We start from the raw sequence: 24,251 nt of genomic DNA on the forward strand, positions 1-24,251 counted from the left end.
CTCTGAGTACTTCCTTTCATAGCATCTTTCTCCCCTTTCATGGGTATAATATCAACTTTTTATTTCTCTAAAGGATTAATAACAGGGTTTTTCGAAAACGTATTCTTCCCATGTAAGGTTAGGGACTTAGTCAAGACCTTTTGTACTTCTTTGTTTTAAAGATTTTTTTTTTAATTTATTTGAGAGAGAGAGAATGAGATAGAGCATGAGAGGGGGGAGGGTCAGAGGGAGAAGCAGACTCCCTGCCGAGCAGGGAGCCCGATGCAGGACTCGATCCTGGGACTCCAGGATCATGACCCGAGCTGAAGGCAGTCGCTTAACCAACTGAGCCAGCCAGGCGCCCCTGTACTTCTTTGTTTTAAAAGAAGATTTATTTACTTTAGAGAGAGAGGTGGGGAGGGGAAGAGGAAGAAAGAATCTCAAGTAAACTCTGTACTGAGCACAGAGCCAGACATGGGGCTCGATCTCACGACTCTGAGACCAGGACCTGAGCCGAAACCAAGAGTCAGACGCTTAACCAATTGTGTCACCCAAGCACCCTAAGACCTTCTGCACTTCTGACACCAACTTCAAGCTCAGTGTTCACAAGATCAGCTTCAGGGTTGATACTTTGTGAAAAGGACTCACAGAACTCACTGAAAGTGATTATCCTCATAGTTACGGTTTATTATAGTGGATGGACACAGATTAAAGCCAGCCAAGGGAAGAGACACGTGGAAAGTCCAGGAAAGTTCCAAGCACAGACTTTCTAGTTGTCTTCTCCCGGATTCGTGGACAGTGTTAACGACTCTTGGCAACAGAGTGTGACACGTCACAGAAAGTGTTGCCAGCCAGGGAAGCTCACTCAGCCTTAGTGTCCAGAGTTTCTCTTGGAGCTCAGTCACACAGACAAGTCAACTGCCCACACAGCTGACTTCAGTCTCCAGCCCCTCTGGAGGTCCAGCAGACAGTGCATTACCCAAGCCCCTACCATGAATCATGTTTGAGGCTCTGGTGTGGCCCAGGACCTCCAGGTAAACAAAGACACTTTTATCAGGCAGGACATTCCAAAGACTTAGAGGTTACTTCCCAGGGCATAGTCTCTGTTTCCTTCAAATTGATTTTTGTTTGCTGGTTTTTGCCTCAGTATCTCACCTTAGGTGTTTTCCTCAGACATCTGAGGATTATTACTATTTGCTTATATTTAAGAGCAGGGAAACAAAAAGTTGATGGGAGCTATCTGTACATCGGGCGGGGGGGGGGCTTGTGGGCTGTCACAGTAGGGTTATCTGCCTGTGTAACATTTTGGATCCCTAATGCTACTATGTTTAAATTATTTAAAAATTTTTCCTATCGGGATGGTCAGATTTCCCAGGGAATGTTCTTCCAGTTTCGTGCTAGAGGGTATAGAACTAGCTGCATGAATTATGAAATCTGAACTGGAAAAGAAGACAGGGAATTTCCGTATTCAGTCTGTACACGCTCATGCAATCCCTCTAAGCATCGTATCCCCATTCTTAGCTGTATTTGGTGCCATCCAGCCCACTGGCCCTCTGTTCTACCTTTCCCATAGAATACACCTCCAGCTTTCCAGAGTAAAGGGGATGAATTGTTAAATTAATTTTGAGCTGTCCTCCTATTTTTAGCCCCATCTTTGTCCCTGCTTCCAGAGTTGCCTCGCATCACTGATTCCTACCCTTTTAGTATTCTGTGTTGAAATCGGGTTAATTCTCAGCTTTTCCCACTGCCAGTTTAGGATTGAACTTTGGAGTCTCACATATGGTTATAAAGGCTGTGCATTGTACCCATGTGGGTGGTCTTTTGTGGAGGGCACCATGTGCATGCAATTAGTGCCCTAGGATTGTGGAGCATGCAAGGTGCACATGCAAGATGGCCCAACTCAGATTTTCTTGGATCTAGTAAAGGAGTTACAACTCCTCTTTCTACATTACATTGTCCAAAGTTTCATTTGTTTTCTTCTCTCCGCTTGTATTTGAACTTACTATTATTATGTTTAATCCCTTTACTGTTGTTTTAGTATAATCTGGCAGGAAGAAGAGTTAAATGGGTGTGTTCACTCTCTTTAATCAGAATTCTCATAACAGATTTTCTGCATTATAAGAACACAGCCTGTTCTGCGTATGCTTAAGATGTAAAGCATGTATAATTTTGCATCCAAAGAGGTCCTTTTCCCCAAGTTCTAAGCAGTCTGAAAACCATCAGATCTTACACAGGTTATGATGGCAGCTGCAGCCATAACATAAAATTCAACTATGAAGTTGGGGGGATGGGTGTGTTTGCTTCTCACTGTTGGAAATCATGAGGAGTTACATATTAAAGGTCAGGAAATGGGTTGAATGGAAGAACTGTGATGGTGGCTCTGCATCTGAGAATGCCCATTAGGTACAGAGATGGGAACCAGGAATGAATCAGAAAGCTTGTCTTAGGTATTCTTACTAAAATTAAGAGGCAGTTCTTTTTTTTTTTTTTAAGATTTTATTTATTTATTTGACAGAGAGAGACACAGCGAGAGAGGGAACACAAGCAGGGGGAGTGGGAGAGGGAGAAGCAGGCTTCCCGCGGAGCAGGGAGCCCGATGTGGGGCTCGATCCCAGGACCCTGGGATCATGACCTGAGCCGAAGGCAGCCGCTCAGCCAACTGAGCCACCCAGGCGTCCCGTTTTTATTTATTTATTTGACAGAGAGAAACACAGCGAGGGAGGGAACACAAGCAGGGGGAGTGGGAGAGGGAGAAGCAGACTCCCTGCCGAGCAGGGAGCCCGATGCGGGACTCGATCCCGGGACTCCAGGATCATGACCTGAGCTGAAGGCAGTTGCTTAACCAACTGAGCCACCCAGGCGCCCAAGAGGCAGTTCTATGTATGCTGCTGAACTGAGCAGTACCTAGCTATGCCTGCTTGTTGAGCTGCCTATTACTTTTTTCCTATGCTCCTGACTCTTTATGATGGAGTATCTTATATATGCACCATTATAATTAAATCATTTACTGGGCGCCCACTATTTATTACAGAAGTCCCTACTAATGATTCTTTCTTTGGAATGAAATTTTAAAACATGAATACCCCATTGGAGAGATGGCATATTACATTTTGCCCTTGTCCACACCTGAACCGATCAATAAATTTGTCCTGCTCATCTTAACTGGTTACTCTGAAATGGTTAAGAGTAAGACAGTAAGGGAGTGACTATAAATAACAAATAAATGCACTAATATTGCCAACTCTGTTTTATATGGAAATGTTCAATGAAATTACCTATCAATTTTTGTTTGGGAAGAAAACATAGTTTTGTGGTTAAGATTGCTGGGGACAAGTATGAGAAACATTCTTTTGATCCAAAAGCTGAAAATACTCAAGAAAAATGCACATCTAGAAAGAGGAACAAGAAGTCCTTTCAGTATTTTGTTTGCTTTTTGCGGCCATGTAAGTGAATTTATCATTGATTTGCTTATTTTCAATTTTAATACTATAAGGTTTTAGGGTACTGAAGCAGCCAAAAGCAGAGGCACTCTTTTTTTTAAATAATAATAATTTATTAAAAAATTTTTTGCAACCATCACCACTCTTATTTCCAGAAACTTTTCATCATCCCAAACAGACTCTCTGTACCCAATAAGCAATGACCCTCCCATACTGTCCTTCCCCCAGTCCCTGGTAACCTCTACTTTCTGTTTCTATGAACTTGTCTATTCTAGATACCTCCTAGAAGTAGTGTCGTACAATATCTCTCCTTTTGTGTCTGGCTTTTTTCAGTTAATATAATGTTTTCAAGGATTACCCATTCATCTCCCGATGGACACCTGGGTTGCTTTTACCTCTTGGCTGTTGTTAATGCTGCAATGAACACTAGGGTACACATATCTGTTTGAGTTCTTGTTTTCATTTTGTGTGTGTGTGTGTGTGTGTGTGTGTATTACCTGGGACTAGAATTGCCAGGTCACATGGAAATTCTTTGTTAAATACTGAAAACAGAGAGGAGCTTTTAAGAGTGCAGTTTATTTTTTTCTTAATGGGACACTACAAGGATGAGATCTGGTCAAGTTTTTTGTAAGCATTCCTTAGCTTCCAGAGGTTTCTCTTGGCATAAGTGGCTGTTGTTGGGTCTTGGTGAAATGGCCTTATTTAGATGAAATAGGATTGTTCCCCCTTTTTTATTTTTGGGATCAATAAAATGGTCTCAGCTGGACAAGGTCTGTCATAATGACCTCTATTTGAGATGGTGAGAAAAGATACCGGGACACAGGCTAAGAGGGGCTGCCTCTATGTTTCCTGGCCCCACGTGGCGTTGTGACTTTCATGTCTGGTAATTTACTACTGTGTTGTTCAGCGGCAGAAGGATGTCATGGCCATCTGGAAATCTTATGATCAAAGTACCTTTTCTTTGTCTTCCTGGAGTCTTTGAACATTTTCTTAAGTTTCAATTCAGTTTTCCCACACTATTCCCAAGCCATGATCTGGTTGATTTGGTGGTAAGAATTACTAGAATCACTGTTCTCTTTGGAAAAGAAGACTCACACTAGTGTGATGGCTGTATGATGGCCATGGAATGGAGACTTTCTTTATCGAGATGCTGCTAACTTTTGCTGTTATAATTTAGCGATCACCTTAAGTTAATTCGTATCGCCTTTGAACCAGAGTTGCCAGATAAAATACAGCACACTCAGCTAAATTTATTTTTATTTTTACTTTTTTAAAAGATTTTATTTATTTATTTATTTGACAGAGAGATAGAGAGAGAGCACAAGTAGGCAGAGCGGCAGGGAGAGGGAAAGGGAGAAGCAGGCTCCTCGCTGAGCAGAACCCCAATGTGAGGCTTGATCCCAGGACCCTGGGAACATGACCTGAGCCGAAGGCAGCCGATTAACCAACTGAGCTGCCCAGGTGCCCCTCAGCTAAATTTATATTAGGTAAACAATGAATACTTTTTTTAAAGTGTAAGTATATCCCAGGCAATCCTTGGGATATCCTTATACTAAAAATTAGTCATTTTTCCCCCCCTGAAATTTAGATTTAACTAGGTGTCCTATATTTTTATTTGCTAAATCTGGCAACCTTCCTCAGAGCACTAAATGCTGGTGAGACCCTTTCTTTTCTTCAGAGTGTCCTTCAGCACACATACTCCTGTCTGTGTGTGCCTTTGCGTCTCCAGCATGATGCAGCTGGTTCATGTTTCTCACAGGCATCTAGTGAGAAACCGTGGTGGATCAGACTCTTGAGTCAAGGACGCAACTGTGCGTATACACCCCGGAGGGCTAGTGTACCCACTAGTTGGGGAGTTGATTTTCAAACCTGGAGAAAGCATGCCTGAGTGGGACATCTTGGTGGAAATCTTGGATGAATTGGACAGTGTGTGTTCGGACCTTGGAGGGGTGGGGAATTAGGAGAGGAGCGTGGGTGGGTGCTGGGATAAGGGAAGCTGGAGTCAGACCACCTTTTCTGCATTTGTGTCCAACGTACTCTCATCCCAGGCATGAGCTGATGATCAGCCCTTACCTTCACTTCTGGCACCTGGCTGCAGGTCAGAATGGACTGACTTCCACTCAGAGCGGAGTCCTTCCATTTACAACTCCTGCCCCCTGGTGAATTTTCCTCCTGCCGTTATTTGCAGCTCCAAGCTTTCATGTACCTGACTCTTGTCCTCTTGTTATACTTTAAGCCCAATAATTCCAGCCATGGCAGCTGCTAGGTAAAGTGAGGCAACTTCAATCCTGTCCAGATTGGCTTTCAAATGAGGTTTGATAAATTAAATTATGGTCAGAGGAGTGGAGGAGGAATAATGATTTGGATGCGTGTCCTGATGTCTCTGCAGCACAGAGCTCCCTGAATCTTTTTTCTTTCTTTCTCACTCTCTCTCATTTTAGATGAAAGAATTCTTTATCTCTTCTCCCCACGCAAGCCAGCAGAAGCCAATGTCCAGCGTATTATAGGAAAGGGTTACTTTTATAAACCAGGGGCGTGCTGTGAAAGGCATCTGAGGGGCTCATCTAGATTGTTTTTCAGCTTACTTTCTTTTTGACAGCTTTAAAGGGCCTTTTAAAATTGCCAGGAGAGTAGATTCATATTTTTATCATTCCACCTGCATAGCATTTTAGACACATTTATATTCCTGAAAGCATAATAATACATAACATTTAGCATTTAATTTATGACTCCTGCCACATCTGGTATAAAACTCCTTCTGAAGCAATAAATCAACCTCTTCATGTCAAATTGCCATTCATTCTTTGACCTCCTCCATAATTTATGGTTTGTGAGTGCAAAATGGGAGAAGCAGCTTAAATCAAGTGGGTTTTAATTAACAATCTTAGGAAATTCAGAAGAATATTTGCAATTTATTCATGAGGGGAAAGGACTTTGTTGCTAGAAAGAAGAAAAAAAAAAGCTTATTTCCATGGGTATAAATTGAAGTCTATTCTGGGTACTTGAACCACAACATGAAGATTTTTCTCTACTTCGAGTCAGAAAAACAAAGTGATTCTGGTAGGAAAAAGCCATCCAAGCTCCTAGGACAGAATCCATTTTCTAGGAGAGGTTTTGCGGGGAAGGAGTAGGGGGAGACATGCAACCATCTTCTGCTTAGAGCGGCCTTTCACGGAGTCGCCTGGCTGCTGACACCATGCCTTTCATGTCGACGATTTTATTTCTAAGCTTTTCACAGTGTGTCCTAAGTAGCTTCTATTAGCATTGTCCTGTCCGTTTCCTTGGCAACAGAGCTGGTCAATTTAGACACCATTTAAGAGCTGTGGAAAAAGCAACAACCAGCAGTGCGATGGGTAAAATTACAGAGAACAAGCTGAAGACAATCCTCGCTGGAGGAGACGCATTTTCTTCCAGGGCCCATTTTATTTTAATTAAAATCGAAAAGCTCTTTTAAACAAGGCCCTAGATTAAGCACAGGCCAGAGTAATCTACTATACAACGGTACAGCTGCATTCCTTAATGTTATCTCTTTAACCCTAACGGAGTGCTTGCACTTTTTCCTTCCTCCCTCCCTCCCTCCCTCCCTCCCTTCCTTCCTTCCTTCCTTCCTCCCTCCCTCCCTTCCTTCTTTCCTCCCTCCCTCCTCCTCCTCCTCTTCTTCTTCTTTTTCCTTTTTTAGAGAAAATTTTCATGGTTTTATTGTACCATGAGGCATTGAAACATCTGAACAAATCATTATCTGGGTGGTGAGGCGGCTGCTTTCTCTTTCCCTTTCTTGGGGGGTTACTAGAGCAACTTGTCAGTAGATTACAAAAAGAAGAAGAAGAAGAAGAAAGCCTGTGGCATTACTGAAGTCTTCCCAAAGCATGTGCTGGGACAGTACCAGCCTCTGTCAGATGCAGCTGGTCCAGCGTGCAGTCATCACGCATGATACCTGGGTAATGTGCGCTGTGCCTGTCCCCACGGCAACCCTCCGTTGTGGGTGGTATCTGGAGCATCTGCAGAAGTGCATAGTGTCAGGAAGCAGAGTGGGGAGGAAGTGGGAAGAGCGCCCAGCTGGGAGGAGGTCAGCTGAAGTTGTGCAGGGCAAGCCTGAACATGTCATTATTGCAAACCCAGGCATCGTTGACGTTCTTTAACTGGAACATGTGGTGGAACCCCATAATGGGGTCTTCCTTGGCCTTGGATTGACCCACAGCCATGCTGATGATGCAGGTGTCTGGCACAGGCTGTGGGATTTTCTGGAACGGAGCTGCCCTCCCCAGGAGTTGCTGTCTTCCCATGTAAGGCGGGATGTGTCAATATAAGTCGCGTCTAGTGGGATTCTTTCATTATCAAAGAGCTGGTGGTGATGTTGAAGGAAACTGGATCCAGTCTTGCTCCCAAATTGGCTTGTCTCACATTCTGAAGTGTCACTGACCTTGGTGAGACCTTCAGGATGGCTCTTGCAAGAGGGCTGTGAACCGCATGCACAGCTTCCCGTTTCCACCCCACTAGTCCACGGGCTGACCGAGGCCAGGGTCCTCGAGGAGTGGAAGTGACTTTGACCTCTTGCCCACTGAGCTCCGGCCTTCACAGACGCTCGGGCCGCCCAGGGGCCGGCTCCCTGGTGGTGGTGGCTGCGGCAGCCCGGTGCTGTCTGCTTGCACTTTTTCAGATAAGCAAGGAGAGAAAACCTAGGGGCAACATGGTAACCTCTTACCAATCTTTAGCGTAAATACAGAGCAGAGAGAGATGAGTCTTCTCATGTCTGTGGTTGTGTTTCAGTGGGGCAGGAGAGAACCTCCAGCTGTATACATGATTACGGTTTATCTTGTGTAAGAAAATAAACTTTTATTCAAATGTCACAGGTGGTCTCATTTGCTATTTATCTCATTTCATGAGTTGTGGGACTTTATTTCCCACAGTGACCTCATATGGATTTTTTCCCAGTACCTTATATGGGTCATTTTGAATATGGAACCAACTAGAACTTTGGGATTTTCAGGACTGAGCTCTATGTTGGCAATTAGCTTACCACTTACCATTGCAGTCACAGATTTTTTTTTTTTTTGGGGGTAGGACAGGACAGAGCATATTTTGGGGTAGGGGAGATCTTTACTCCCAACATGGAATATGTTAAAAATTCCTTTGTCCTCCAAGATGAAAGTAAGTTAATTTATATACTGTGTATATTTGCAAATAAGACAAGACTGATTACTTCTATAGGGGTTTGAAGGTAGTTTCAATATCATTTTCATTTTAAGAAAGTTGGACGGGGGAGTTTATGAATAGGGAATTTTTTTTTTAAGATTTTATTTATTTATTTGACAGAGAGACAGCGAGAGAGGGAACACAAGCAGGGGGAGTGAGAGAGGGAGAAGCAGGCTTCCTGCTGAGCAGGGAGCCCAATGCGGGGCTCGATCCCAGGACCCTGGGATCATGACCTGAGCTGAAGGCAGACGCTTAACGACTGAGCCACCCAGGCGCCCCTGAATAGGGAATTTTTGATAATACTGTCTAACCCTGGTGAGTGCACTGGGACATTTCAGGGTTTGCTTCTTAATGCGTTTAAATTGCTTTCATCTGAGAGGAACCCTGTGCAGCAGTGAAAGCCTCTTCAGTGAAAGTACTAAAGCAGAGACGTAAATCTTGTTATTGGAGATATCTTACGTAGATTCCTGCCCCAGTAGATTTCTAAATTTCTAGGACTTCTGAAGTCCATTCATACACTGACATTCATGATCTTATCCTTGAACATGGACAAATGCAGGTAGCCCAGGAATTAGAGGGAGAAAATGACCCCTCCATTTTGTTTTCCCCAGTTATTTGTAATATACTTCACCTCTTTCTATAGGGCTCCTATTTTTTTGGGGGGGGGGAAGAATTCAAAAATGTTCATTTCTAGGCTTTTTGGATTCCTGTATTAATAAATATAGTAAATGACTGTGTTCATGAAAGTTTTTGATCAGATGCTAGTAGGATGATAGTTTCTGAGATTTCTCTGCATTTTTTTTCCTTTGAGTAAGAATCTGAATCATATTTCCCTTAAAACCATTCCAAACAGAATCTCTATGGCTAGATAACAAAGATGCCAATTAATGCTGGTTGTAAAGGGGAACAGCAGGGCCCACCAGTCATATTCCCATATGGCACACAGGAACAATTAGATACATAGGCTGACATTTCATCTTTGGTATTTACATAATGCATAGTATGGTGATTGATAGGAAGGAGGTACATAGATATGACAGACTGACAGAGGATAAGGGCAGATGTCGTCTGTCTTTTTCATTATGATTACTATTTTAACGAACAGACCAACTCATTTCTGCAGTCCATTAAATCATTTGACAGTATAAACATCTGGAGAAGAGCACTGGGAATTGGGTTTGTCAGGTGAGGGCTCTTGGGCTGGTGGGGAGGGGGCAGGGGACTCTTCTGGGGCTGCTGATTCTGGGGAGAACCACAAGCTGCCCATCACAGAAAACCCTGCTTTTCTTGACACCAGGGGTTTGGGATGTGGAAACGATGTGTGTCACTTAGATGGTATCCAGCTGAGAGCCCGGTTCTGTCCTTTTACGTTCTTTCAGGATTCTTCTCTCCAACGTCTGGCCTTTCCTGGCTTCCTGAGCATTAAACCTGATTCATTGAACAACCTCGAGCAAATGACAACCGCTTTTAGCCCCCTGTTTTCTCATCTGTGAAATGAAGATCCCTCCGAGTCCCAGTTCCCTCTCCCAGGGGAATAACTGTTTCTGAAAATCATTTTGATCTCCATAGGGGAAGGTGTTATATACAGCAACACAGTTATATTGGGTTCTGTACCACCCACAAGTTTAATTTCTGTGGTCCTAGCCTGACTCTGTAAACAATCTAAGTGTTTCTTGCTGTGTGCAGGTAGTGATACCTGAGAGGAGAAACCATTGAAATTTCAATGTGAGCGGCATTCGGTGGCCGTTTTTCTCATACCTTTGTTCCTCTAAAACAGCGTTTCTCAGCTTTGGGACTATTGGCGTGTGGGGACGGATGGTCCATTGTTGTGAGGAGCTCTTGTGTGCATTGCAGACTCTTTACTAGATAGCAGTGTCATCCTTTCCTCATTTCCTGAGCTGTGACCAGCAAAAATGTCTCTAGACATTGCCAAATGTCCCCTGGGCTGTCAACTCATCCTCTGTTGAGAAGCTCTGTTCAAAAACATGCTTGCACAGTCAACCTAGCGACATGAGACTGGGCTGTGCTTGAATCTGGGCCTAGGCTTGTGCTCATATAAACTAGCTGGTTGCATGCAAGGTTTGAAGCAAATCCCAGAGAGAAAAAAAAAATCCCGTTTTTATTTTTGAGTACAGCTAGTTACACGAGAGTCTTCTGGCATTTTCTCCCCCTAGATTGCTGCTGCCTCTCATGTGATGAGAACAAACAAGGGGTCCTGGCCTCTGAGCTTTCCTTAGATGAGGACCAAGGGAACTGTTGGATCTATTTGAAGTCTCCAGATTGAAAAGCAGACACCCAGTCTGGCTGAACGAGATACAGTCTCCTCCAGTAAAGATTTTATATGGCTTCTTGGAAAAGCTTACTGCTTCATGGTCACAGCCTTATTAGTTGGTTTTGTATCCAGCAAACATTCCACTGATTCTTCTTATATTCAGGGAGTGATAGAAAACTTGCACTGTGCTGGGCTGGCATAGTCTAAAAACATGATGTAATCACTGTAATTAAGTCATAAAACAATCAGGAAGGACCCTGGCTGAAATAACTAGGACATAAAACTGTTACGTCTACCACAGGAGGCCAAAGGATAGAAAGGTATTTGGGTATTTGGTTAATTATTCTGTCTGCTAACTGGGAAGGCTGGGCATATTTTTTTTGAAAAGCAAAGTTAACTTTTATTGGAAGAGGGACCCTCTCAGAAAAGGGAGCTTTTAAACACTCTTAAAAAGTGGTTAAGAATTTAGACTGCTTTTTCTCTCCCCCCTCAAAGAAAATGTCTCTGACACACATTGCCTGTGTCCATTGAGTTCCTTTTTCTGTAGTGTGATTTATCACACACCTTAACTGGAATTTAACTAACAGCTTCCCCTTTTTAGGAGACAGATGTGGAATCAGGAGGTAAAGATCAATTCTCATAACCAGAAGAGATTCCAAACAACCCAGGTACTGGGATTTGCATGCTAATCAATCAATTGAATAATTACTTTTTTCACATCCATTTCAACCCATCCAATCGACAGCTATCTGCTCCCAGGGAAGAGGAAGTTCTGGTTTGGGAAGCAGGCTCCATGCTGCTTTGGCAGAAAATCTATAGTCTTGGTACCAGGAGTGTGGTCTAGAGGGGTGTATGGGCTCCGAGTGGGCATATTTTCTTGGTTCTTGGGACCCAATAGCCTCTATGGGGAGGGACATGGCTGGAAGAGGGACAGTCTGAGGCCCCTTAAAGGCCAAAGCCCAGGGTAGGAATCCTTTTATCTACTTCTCTTGATGATCAACCTAGCACTGGAATCTGGCTGAAATAAGACAGATGTAGTTGGCTTGAGTTAAATGAGTTAATACACACAAACCATTAAGAGGAGTGTCTGGTACATGTACGCAATCTATAGGTGTTAGCTGTCTACGCTGTTATTAGCACTGAGAAAAATCAACCCAGGTTTTGGTTCATAGTGTATTTTGAATATACGTCAAAAAAACAGAGATCACTTGAAAAGGGAAAAGTTAAAAATTTCTTTTTCCAGTGCTGTTCTCTTCTGATGGTTGTTCCATTGTCATAGTGTAGCACTGAAATAGTGCTGTGAACTTTGAGGTTTGGGCTGACAGGTTTGGTGGTACCCTGGTGAATCACTGAGGGCTTACCATCACACCCGTGGTCTATAAGGCCATGTCTCTGGATCACTGCTTATGTAAATTAGTTCCTGGTGGCCAACACCTTGCCCTGGGCCTTGTTTGACTATCTTAAAAATATTTAGCTTGGTCAGGTGAAAATGCTAAAGACAGTGCAGACAAAACAGTCTACATTCACCAACACTGCTGGAAAAACTACTCAAAGTATGTCCTGTTAAGTGGTTGGTCAGTTGTTTACCTTTTAAAGATTGACCATGACTTTATAGCTCAGTTGTCTGGTCAAGTGTTCCAGAGGAATGGTTGGCTTGCCTTTTTTTTAATTAAAAAAGTTTAAAAATTTCTAGCCATATGAGTTACTGATTCTATTATTCTTAGCAGTCTGCTTTGGGAATCCTTTAAGAATATTGCTGGGCTAGCTATGTCAAAAAACACATGAGAAATTGGCTTCTAAAACTTTAAAAGTGATGTGACAAATTTTTCCCTCTTAATCACCTTTGCATCATTGAACTCCACATGAATCCAGTCTGGGACTGGCCGTGGACCTCTCTGAGTTAACAAATCAAGGTGTCAAGTCAGGCTCATTTATTACTTCTGAATGTCAGCAATTCTGTCCAAAAGTCTGAAAATAGCAAGGGGCTCTAGAATGAATCATCTCAATTTATTTTAGGCTTTCAGTTTCCACTGAGCGATTTTTACAATTCAGTTCATCTAGTTGGGGAGAAGTCTAGCCAGTGGGGCTGTGACGAATCAGGGTCAGAAACTTGATAATGAAAAGGAGGAATTGGTAAAAGCAAATTTTTAAATTTTAGGAACAGATCAGCTTTCATTGTGGGGCTCAACGTGCAGCCATTCATGCAGTGAGAGGCAGGATGGCAATCCAAGAGAGAGTGGTCCATCGCTAAAAGCTGTAGGATTTATTTTATGGCACGTTGATGCATTTAATGTGATCCGATTTGTTTCTCTAGAAAGATAATAGTGTAGCAGCATAAAATGCATTCAAAACATGAACATATTTTTCTTCTAAAATAATAAGGTAATTCGCTAGGGAAGCACTTGTTTTTTCTTTTTCCTCCTGTCCTTGATTCATTCCTCTTAAAATGGTACTGCCTTTTTCCTTCCTCATTAATAAATCTCTTTGTTTCCTACAGAGGAGAATAAATAAACCCTTCCTTTTTCCTCACAGAAAAGCCCACGATTTAGGTGTGTGTTTTCCACTCACTCTCATTTCTGATGAATTCGTCGTTAGAAAGAACCCCACATTACCCTGTTCTGTCCATCAGCTGAAGGGGACCTGGGAGCTCGCTCATGTAAGCATTTGGGAGAACGACCACATATTTTAATATCTCCGTTTTATAGGAATCCTGATAGAAGGAGCACTCTCAGTAGTTCCTCTAGAAAATAAGTCACTTAAAAAAACCTCATATAATATTATGGTCTCTTGACATTGAAAATTAGACTGAGGTTCTTGACTCAGGAATAAGACCAACTCAGAAAAAAATTGTTGAAAGAATAGAGTTTTCCTTTGAGGGGATGATCTCCTTTGGGGACTCATGACCATGGCTAGTTCTCTTGTGTTGACCACGCTCCTCAGCAATTTCCCAGGCTCCTGAATTTTTCTTTTTCCCTCCATGCCTGCCTTGAACTCAGTTTAGATCTAGGAAGACCCACGAGGGATTCTAAGTCCACTCCTTCATTTTCTAGAAAAGAGAATCAATTTCAAAAGAAGTTAAAGATTATGTGCAAGATTCCACTACTATTCCCTGACCTTGAAGTCTAGATCTGTGTTCTCTCCATGGCAAATTCAACTTCTCTGATGTGCTGCTGGCTGCTAGTCCCCTTCCGAGGACACTGGTATTTTCGGGGGGGGGGGTTCCAGAGAACACATTTCTAGAAGCTGAAGAAATGACTTGAACAGCAAGAACCTGAGAGACAGTAGCAGGCTGGTGTGGGTGCTCCTTTAGGAAAGAACAGATATTTTGGAGAATAGGCTTTTGTAGGTGACCTTGAGAGCCGCCCAACACCAAGGCTGGCTACAGGCTGGTGCTTGTGAGTCCTTGCCTTTGTCCCCAGTAGGCTCTGTGGGACTTGCCCACTCAGCTTTCTTCCAATTAAATAGTTACAATCTTTTACTTTAATTTCCAGGTAGTTAACATTAAATAAGACAACATTTTCTTTCCAATGTTTCTTTGTTCCTCAAACTATTTATTAATTAAAAATACTTATTCTTTGTAGAAAGTTTGAAAGATATAGAAGAATTGTAAGAAAAAAAGAAAAAGGCAATGCTCACTTTCCTGTTGAAGCCAATCACTGTTAACACTTGGGTATTTTGGCTTTCTGTTTTATTTCCATTCCTTTGCCAAGTTAAGGATTAATGGTCATATTTTTCTTTCTTTTTTTTTTTTGACAATTTTTTTCTGAATATGAAAGTAACAAATGCTTGTTAAAGAAAAATTGGAGAATGCAGACAAGTATAAAGAAGAAAATAAATCATTAATAAGCTTGCACCTGAGTGACACATTTCCTTCTAGCCTCTTAACCCCCCCGCCCCAAAATCTGTATTTCCTAATTTCACTTCTTCTTAATCAACAATTAACCAGTATAAAGCTAAAAGGAGTGACTGATACTTTTCACTTGGGTAAGATGAAGACCTTCCAATTAGTTGCCAAAATCTGTTTTAAGTTGAGGCAAACTTGGATACAGGTGAGCTTTCATTTCAAAAGAAGACTTCAGTCCAGACTTTCTCCTATATGAGTTCACATTTTAAAGTCTATGACGGAACATTTTGAACATGGCAGAGGTGCATTCTAAAATGTCAAGAATAATTGTAGCTTTTTTCAGTTAGGTCTTCTGTGTCCTTTTCAGAATGCCTGGAGATGTGGCAAGCAGAGTCTGTGATCATGGGGTGGGAGGGGGGAACTCTCGGTAATATATGACACAAAGGGATCTCTTATAGAAATGATGCTCATGGCCTGAGTGCATTGCAGGGACACGAGGCCATTACTGTTGGCTCTGTCTGAGTGAGCACACTCTTGTTAATCCTGAAAACCAACATCCTACCTGTCCCCTCACTTTTCCTCTCCTGTCTCCCTTCCAGCTAAGAGGACAGAGTATAGTGGAGAACACAGCCTCTCTGGTGGGGTCGGACTGACAGGCTCATTCTTTTCCAAATGCACATTTCACTCAGCTTGTGCCCTCAACCCAGGGTACACTTGTTTATCTAATGGAATCATAAACAGCCTTCAAGACAATTGACATTTCCTGCTCTTGCACCCCGCAGGTGGGGCTCTCTCCGGGCTCCAGTGGCAAATGCTCTCTCTCTTAGTTGTTTGACACTAATGTTTATTGGGGAAATACAGTTTAGGGTATGTGGGCATTGTCCTTGTCCTTCTCCATGGAAAATCATGCATCCTCTACATATTTTCCCCATCTTCCTAAATTCCCAAAGACTGCATTGGAGTGGAATCTCTACTTCATTCTGTCCCCACTCTGTAGCATGGGGACAGCTACAAAATTTAGCCCCACTCAATGACAATCAAAACTCCTATTCTCCTTCCTCTCCAAAAAGCTTGCTGGTTGCATCTTTCAGGCCAAAGAAGGGATCCTCTTTCAGACATCATTGAGACCCCTGGGTGGGCACAGCTAGATATGTGCCTGGATGGGATGTCATAGACTTTCAGCTTGTTTCCATGCTAGCAGAAGGAGTGAGCTCTCTGTGAATCATGCTAGGATAATAATAACCTGTCCCAAGTGTTCTGAACAGGGAATGTATGGACTCAGTGGGGGCAGTCCATCATTCTCAAAATGTGTGTGTTTTCCCAGCATCCTCCTGACAGCCCCACCTCCTCCACTAAGTTGACTTTCTCTTTTCTCTGGTGAAGAAAGAAAAACACTCTGGTCAAGTGTCAGTAACAAATAAAGTGAAGGGCAACATTTTCTGACATTTGCTGCCAGGATCACCAGACAAGTGACTCAGTCTAAGTCAATGGTGAATATTCCCTTATTGCTAAAAAAGGTTTGATGGGCACTGGTACATTTGACATGTAATGTCTTTGACACATACCTCTTTTCCCCAAGAGTCAGAGACATGAGCAGCCCTGGCTTTGGATGACTTTCAACTGATCTTGAATTTCACCCTTAATATCTTTTTTCAAGTCTTAATTTATTTATTTGTCCATCTATCTATATCTATCTATCTATCTATCTATCTATCTATCTATCTATCTATCTATCTATCTATCATCTATCTATTATCTATCTATCATCATCATCTATCTATTCATCTCCTCTGTTTCTTCATCTATTTTTAATTTTTTTAAAAGATTTATTTATTTAGGGGCGCCTGGGTGGCTCAGTCGTTAAGCGTCTGCCTTCGGCTCAGGTCACGATCCCAGGGTCCTGGGATCAAGCCCCACATCGGGCTCCCTGCTCAGCAGGAAGCCTGCTTCTCCCTCTCCCACTCCCCCTGCTTGTGTTCCCTCTCTTGCTATCTCTCTCTCTGTCAAAAAAAAAAAAAGATTTATTTATTTGACAGAGAGAGACACAGTGAGAGAGGGAATACAAGCAGGGGGAGTGGGAGAGGGAGAAGCAGGCTTCCCGTGGAGCAGGGAGCCCGATGTGGGGCTTGATCCCAGGACCCTGGGATCGTGACCTGAGCCGAAGGCAGACGCTTAACGACTGAGCCACACAGATGCCCCTCTTCATCTATTTTTAAATCCACTATTGGATTTATAGAAATTTGCCCCCCAAAATTAAAGTATGGTAAACATGTAGGCATGATTTGAGTGCCTTTACAAATTGTCTTCTTGTTAAAAAAGATTGAGATAGGAGCCTTAATTTCTAGTTTCATAAAGCTGTGAATTCATTGCTCAGGCCCTCTGTGACCTGGCTTCCCTAGCTTGTAAATGAAATGGATGATGCCTGCAGAATTTGTCAAAAGGAATGAAACTGACTTCTGTCACTTGCAGCCTAGGTAGGGTTGGGGGCCGACTGGTAAAACCAGCCTCTGGCTCTGTTCACAAGTGCTTTATTTAATTTTGTTTTGTGTTTTTAGAGACAGTTCTCTGTGCCATAAGTGAAAACCTGGTTACTTAGAATTCCTTAGGTTTATTTCAGTTGGGTGTTGAATTGTGAATCTCTGTTTTTATAAATACAGTGAGATGGGCAGGGGATGTCCACACAACACTTGCTGTTGTGTGTGTACATTGTGTCTGAGGACACACGGACAAATTGGTACTGAGGGTCATAGAGCTAGCCAGAGAGGCGAGCAGTAACTTAGTGGTTTGGTCCATCTGAATGGACAGACTGATCAAGTGGATGAGCTAATGTGGATGCTGAATAGTCTTTCTCCCTTTGTGGCAGCGGATCCATAGCCCCTTTTGGTAGAATAGGGAAGAATTCGGCCTCATGATATAGGTGAGTTTTTCCACTGTCCAACTTTACCCTTCCTGAGATAGTGCATAAGATGTTTACCTCTTTTTTGAAAGACAGATTCTAAATGTTGGTAATTCTGGTCTGTGTGACCAATTTAGGAATGTTTTAAAAGAAAATTCATTGTCCATGATTGTCAAGATTCCTGATACAGGGTGATTTTTATCTTTATTTATGTAGACATTAGCATGCTGAATTTTGTGTTTTTTTTTTAACATGACAGATTTACTGATACATATTTTGCATACCATGTGATTCACCCATTTTAGGTATACCATTCAGTGGCTTTTAACGTATCTGCAGAGTTGTGCCTCCATCACCCTAATCAATTTTAGAACATTTTCATCGCCCTGAGAAGAAATCCTGTGCTCATTAGCTGTTGTTCCCCTTTGTCATCCCACCACCCATCCAGCCCCTGCAACACTAATTCACTTTCTATTTCTATGCCTTTGTCTATTCTGGACATTTTCTATAAATGGAGTCACTTAAAATGTTGTCTTTTGTGACTGACTTCTTTCACGTGGGGTAACGTTTTCAAGTTCGCCTATTTTGTGGCATGCATTTATACCTTTCATTTAGTCTTCGCTGGATCATCTTGAGTATTCATGTTAAGTTTCTGGTTTCATACAATCTCACATACATAATCCTTTCTATATTACTGCTCTCTAAGTTTTTGGGATTTATTTTTTTAGCTGTTTTAAAAAAAATGTTTCAAAATGTTATCTTGAAAGATTTGAAAACAAGATTTAAAGAAAATAACAGACTGGTCCCAGAATTAATCTTATTCAGTTAATACCAAACTAATAATCTTAAAAAAATGTGTGGATTTATTCCCCCATCATCAGTGATTTTTTTCTATTACTCTATATTCTTTTTAAGGCTGAAATTTGAACTAGAAACACTTATCTTCCCAGAGGAGTGTTTGTATGCTTAGGTTACTTTAGAAGCTTCGATGATTTGGGTTAAATTGAATAGTTTTCCAGTGTTGGAGAGGTTATCTCAACAGAACAGACTCACTGAGCCATTTAAGCCTACTCATTGGAAAGTTTGGGAGGCTGTCTTTTCAAAGAAAGTAAAGAAAAAGAGATATATCACAATCATGGTTTGGAGGTGAGAAAATTTCCCTTTTTTTTTTTAATTCTTATGTTAATCCCCATACATTACATCATTAGTTTTAGATGTAGTGTTCTATGATTCATTGTTTGTGCATAACACCCTGTGCTCCATGCAGAATGTGCCCTCCTCAATACCCACCACCAGGCTAACCCATCCTCCCACTCCCCTCCCCTCTAGACCCCTCAGTTTGTTTTTCAGAGTCCATCGTCTCTCATGGTTCGTCTACCCCTCCGATTTCCCCCGCTTCATTCTTCCCCTCCTGCTACCTTCTTCTTCTTCTTTTTTTTTTTTCTTAACATATATTGCATTATTTGTTTCACAGGTACAGATCTGAGATTCAACAGTCTTGCACAATTCACAGGGCTTACCAGAGCACATACCCTCCCCAGTCTTTATCACCCAGTCACCCCATCCTTCCCACCCCACCCCCCACTCCAGCAATCCTCAGTTTGTTTCCTGCGATTAAGAATTCCTCATATCAGTGAGATCATATGATACATGTCTTTCTCTGTTTGACTTATTTCGCTCAACATAATAACCCTCCAGTTCCATCCACGTCGTTGCAAATGGCAAGATCTCATTCCTTTTGATGGCTGCATAATATTCCATTGTGTATATATACCACATCTTCTTTATCCATTCATCTGTCAATGGACATCTTGGCTCTTTCCACAGTTTGGCTATTGTGGACATTGCTGCTATAAACATCGGGGTGCACGTACCCTTTCGGATCCCTACTTTTGTATCTTTGGGGTAAATACCCACTAGTGCAGTTGCTGGATCATATGGTAGCTCTATTTTCAACTTTTTGAGGAACCTCCATACAGTTTTCCAGAGTGGCTGCACCAGCTTGCATTCCCACCAAGAGTGTAGGAGGGTTCCCCTTTCTCCGCATCCCCGCCAACATCTGTCATTTCCTGACTTGTTAATTTTAGCCATTCTGACTGGTGTGAGGTGGTATCTCATTGAGGTTTTGATTTGGATTTCCCTGATGCCGAGCGATGTTGAGCACTTTTTCATGTGTCTGTTGGCCATTTGGATGTCTTCTTTGGAGAAATGTCTGTTCATGTCTTCTGCCCATTTCTTGATTGGATTCTTTGTTCTTTGGATGTTGAGTTTGATGAGTTCTTTATAGATTTTGGATACTAGCCCTTTATCTGATATGTCATTTGCAAATATCTTCTCCCATTCTGTCGGTTGTCTTTTGGTTTTGTTGACTGTTTCCTTTGCTTTGCAAAAGCTTTTTATCTTGATGAAGTCGCAATAGTTCATTTTTGCCCTTGCTTCCCTTGCCTGTGGCGATGTTTCTAGGAAGAAGTTGCTTCGGCTGAGGTCGAAGAGGTTGCTGCCTGTGTTCTCCTTTAGGATTTTGATGGACTCCTGTCTCACACTGAGGTCTTTCAACCATTTGGAGTCTATTTTTGTGTGTGGTGTAAGGAAATGGTCCAGTTTCATTCTTCTGCATGTGGCTATCCAATTTTCCCAACACCATTTGTTGAAGAGACTGTCTTTGTTCCATTGGACATTCTTTCCTGCTTTGTCAAAGATGAGTTGACCATAGAGTTGAGGGTCCATTTCTGGGCTCTCTGTTCTGTTCCATTGATCTATGTGTCTGTTTCTGTGCTAGTACCATGCTGTCTTGATGATGACAGCTTTGTAATAGAGCTGGAAGTCCGGAATTGTGATGCCGCCAGCTTTGCTTTTCTTTTTCAACATTCCTCTGGCTATGCAGGGTCTTTTCTGGTTCCATACAAATTTTAGGATTATTTGTTCCATTTCTTTGAAAAAAGTGGATGGTATTTTGATGGGGATTGCATTGAATGTGTAGATTGCTCTAGGTAGCATTGACATCTTCACAATATTTGTTCTTCCACTCCATGAGCATGGAACGTTTTTCCATTTCTTTGTGTCTTCCTCAATTTCTTTCATGAGTATTTTATAGTTTTCTGAGTACAGATCCTTTGTCTCTTTGGTTAGATTTATTCCTAGGTATCCTATGGTTTTGGGTGCAATTGTAAATGGGATCAACTCCTTAATTTCTCTTTCTTCTGTCTTGTTGTTGGTGTATAGGAATACCACTGACTTCTGTGCATTGATTTTATATCCTGCCACTTTACTGAATTCCTATATGAGTTCTAGCAGTTTTGGGGTGGAGTCTTTGGGGTTTTCCACATAAAGTATCATATCATCTGCAAAGAGTGAGAGTTTGACTTCTTCTTTGCTGATTTGGATGCCTTTTATTTCTTTTTGATGTCTGATTGCTGTGGCTAGGACTTCCAATACTATGTTGAATAGCAGTGGTGATAGTGGACATCCCTGCCGCGTTCCTGACCTTAGGGGGAAAGCTCTCAGTTTTTCCCCATTGAGAATGATATTTGCTGTAGGTTTTTCATAGATGGCTTTTATGATATTGAGGTATGTACCCTCGATCCCTATACTCTGAAGAGTTTTGATCAAGAAAGGATGCTGTACTTTGTCAAAAGCTTTTTCTGCATGTATTGAGAGGATCATATGATTCTTGTTCTTTCTTTTGTTAATGTATTGTATCACATTGATTGGTTTGCGGATGTTGAACCAACCTTGCAGCCCAGGGATAAATCCCACTTGGTCGTGGTGAATAATCCTTTTAACGTACTGTTGGATCCTATTGGCTAGTATTTTGGTGAGAATTTTTGCATCCATGTTCATCAGGGATATTGGTCTGTAATTCTCCTTTTTGATGGGGTCTTTGTCTGGTTTGGGGATCAAGGTAATGCTGGCTTCATAAAATGAGTTTGGAAGTTTTCCTTCCATTTCTATTTTTTGGAACAGTTTCAGAAGAATAGGTATTAATTCTTCTTGAAATGTTTGGTAGAATTCCCCTGGGAAGCCATCTGGCCCTGGGCTTTTGTTTTTTGGGAGATTTTTGATGACTGCTTCAATTTCCTTAGTGGTTATAGGTCTGTTCAGGTTTTCTATTTCTTCCTGCTTCAGTTTTGGTAGTTGATACATCTCTAGGAATGCATCCATTTCTTCCAGGTTATCTAATTTGCTGGCACAGAGTTGCTCATAATATGTTCTTATAATTGTTTGTATTTCTTTGGTGTTGGTTGTGATCTCTCCTCTTCCATTCATGATTTTGTTGATTTGGGTCCTTTCTCTTTTCTTTTTGATAAGTCTGGCCAGGGGTTTATCAATCTTGTTAATTCTTTCAAAGAACCAGCTCCTAGTTTCGTGGATCTGTTCTACTGTTCTTTTGGTTTCTATTTCATTGATTTCTGCTCTGATCTTTATGATTTCTCTTCTCCTGCTGGGTTTAGGCTTTATTTGCTGTTCTTTCTCCATCTCCTTTAGGTGTAGGGTTAGGTTGTGTACTTGAGACCTTTCTTGTTTCTTGAGAAAGGCTTGTATTGCTATATACTTTCCTCTTAGGACCATCTTGGCTGCATCCCAAAGATTTTGAACAGTTGTGTTTTCATTTTCATTGGTTTCCATGTATTTTTTTAATTCTTCTTTAATTTCCTGGTTGACCCATTCATTCTTCAGTAGGATGCTCATTAGCCTCCATGTATTTGAGTTCTTTCTGACTTTCCTCTTGTGATTGAGTTCTAGTTTCAAAGCATTGTGGTCTGAAAATAGGCAGGGAATGATCCCAATCTTTTGGTACTGGTTGAGACCTGATTTATGACCTAGGATGTGATCTATTCTGGAGAATGTTCCATGGGCACTAGAGAAGAATGTGTATTCCGTTGCTTTGGGGTGGAATGTTCTGAATATGTCTGTGAAGTCCATTTGGTCCAGTGTGTCATTTAAAGTCTTTATTTCCTTGTTGATCTTTTGCTTAGACGATCTGTCCATTTCAGTGAGGGGGGTGTTAAAGTCCCCCACTATTATTGTATTGTTGTCGATGTGTTTCTTTGCTTTTGTTATTAATTGCCTTATATAATTGGCTGCTCCCATGTTAGGGGCATAGATATTTACAATTGTTAGATCTTCTTGTTGGATAGACTCTTTAAGTAGGATATAATATCCTTCCTCATCTCTTATTACAGTCTTTGGTTTAAAATCTAATTTGTCTGATAGAAGGATTGCCACCCCAGCTTTCTTTTGGTGTCCATTAGCATGGTAAATGGTTTTCCACCCCCTCACTTTCAATCTGGGGGTGTGTTTGGGTCTAAAATGAGTCTCTTGCAGACAGCATATCGATGGGTCTTATTTTTTAATCCAGTCTGATAGCCTGTGTCTTTTGATTGGGGCATTTAGCCCATTTACATTCAGGGTAACTATTGAAAGATAGGAATTTAGTGCCATTGTATTGCCTGTAAGGTGACTATTACTGTATATTGTCTGTGTTCCTCTCTGGTCTATGTTGTTTTTAGGGTCTCTCTTTGCTTAGAGGACCCCTTTCAAGATTTCTTGTATGGCTGGTTTTGTGTTTGCAAATTCCTTTAGTTTTTGTTTGTCCTGGAAGCTTTTTTATCTCTCCTTCAATTTTCAATGACACCCTAGCTGGATAGAGTATTCTTGGCTGCATATTTTTCTCATTTAGTGCTCTGAATATATCCTGCCAGTCCTTTCTGGCCTGCCAGGTCTCTGTGGATAGGTCTGTTGCCCATCTAATGTTTCTACCATTGTAGGTTACATATCTCTTCTCCCGAGCTGCTTTCAGGATTTTCTCTTTGTCTATGAGACTCGTAAGTTTTACTATTAGATGTTGGGGTGTTGACCTATTTTTATTGATTTTGAGAGGGGTTCTCTGTGCTTCCTGGATTTTGATGCCTGTTTCCTTCCCCAAATTAGGGAAGTTCTCTGCTATAATTTGCTCCTTTATACCTTCTGCCCCTCTCTCTCTTTCTTCTTCTTCTGGGATCCCAGTTATTCTAATATTGTTTCGTCTTATGGTATCGCTTATCTCTCGAATTCTGCCCTCGTGATCCAGTAGTTGTTTATCTCTCTTTTTCTCAGCTTCTTTATTTTCCATCATTTGGTCTTCTATTATCACTGATTCTCTCTTCTGCCTCATTTATCCTAGCAGTTAGTGCCCCCATTTTTGATTGCACCTCATTAATAGCCTTTTTGATTTCTACTTGGTTAGATTTTAGTTCTTTTACTTCTCCAGAAAGGGTTTCTCTAATAACTTCCATATTTTTTTCAAGCCCAGCTAGTATCTTTAAAGTGATGATTCTGAACTCTAGATCTGACATCGTACTAATGTCCGTATTGAGTAGGTCCCTGGTAGTCGGTACTACCTCTTGTTCTTTTTGTTGAGGTGATTTTTTTCCGTCTTGTCATTTTGTGCCGCGGAGAATAGATTAATGAGAGAACAAAATGCTAGCAGAGTAACAACGTCCCCAGAAAATATACTCTAAACAAATCAGAAAAGACCTGAAGCAGTGGAAAAAGAAACGGAAAGAGAGAAAACAAAGAAAAAGATAAAGATAAAAAGAAACAAAAACAAACAAAACAGAACAACAACCAAAGAAACCAGAATGTGAT

At 41.6% G+C, this 24,251-nt stretch overlaps 1 long non-coding RNA gene and 1 pseudogene across 1 annotated transcript in view; one reads left to right on the plus strand and one right to left on the minus strand.

Moving 5' to 3' along the window:
• The window catches only part of LOC135365476 (uncharacterized), a 595,495-nt gene that overhangs the window by 105,382 nt on the left and 465,862 nt on the right, over positions 1–24,251 (plus strand). The window lies entirely within an intron of this gene.
• On the minus strand, positions 7,487–7,822 carry LOC123837189 (nuclear transport factor 2-like; annotated as a pseudogene).

Source organism: Mirounga angustirostris, unplaced genomic scaffold (assembly GCF_029215605.1).
Source record: "Mirounga angustirostris isolate CCGP_5_RB_7025 unplaced genomic scaffold, mMirAng1.0.hap1 SCAF_8, whole genome shotgun sequence".
NCBI classification, from domain to species: Eukaryota; Metazoa; Chordata; class Mammalia; order Carnivora; family Phocidae; genus Mirounga; species Mirounga angustirostris.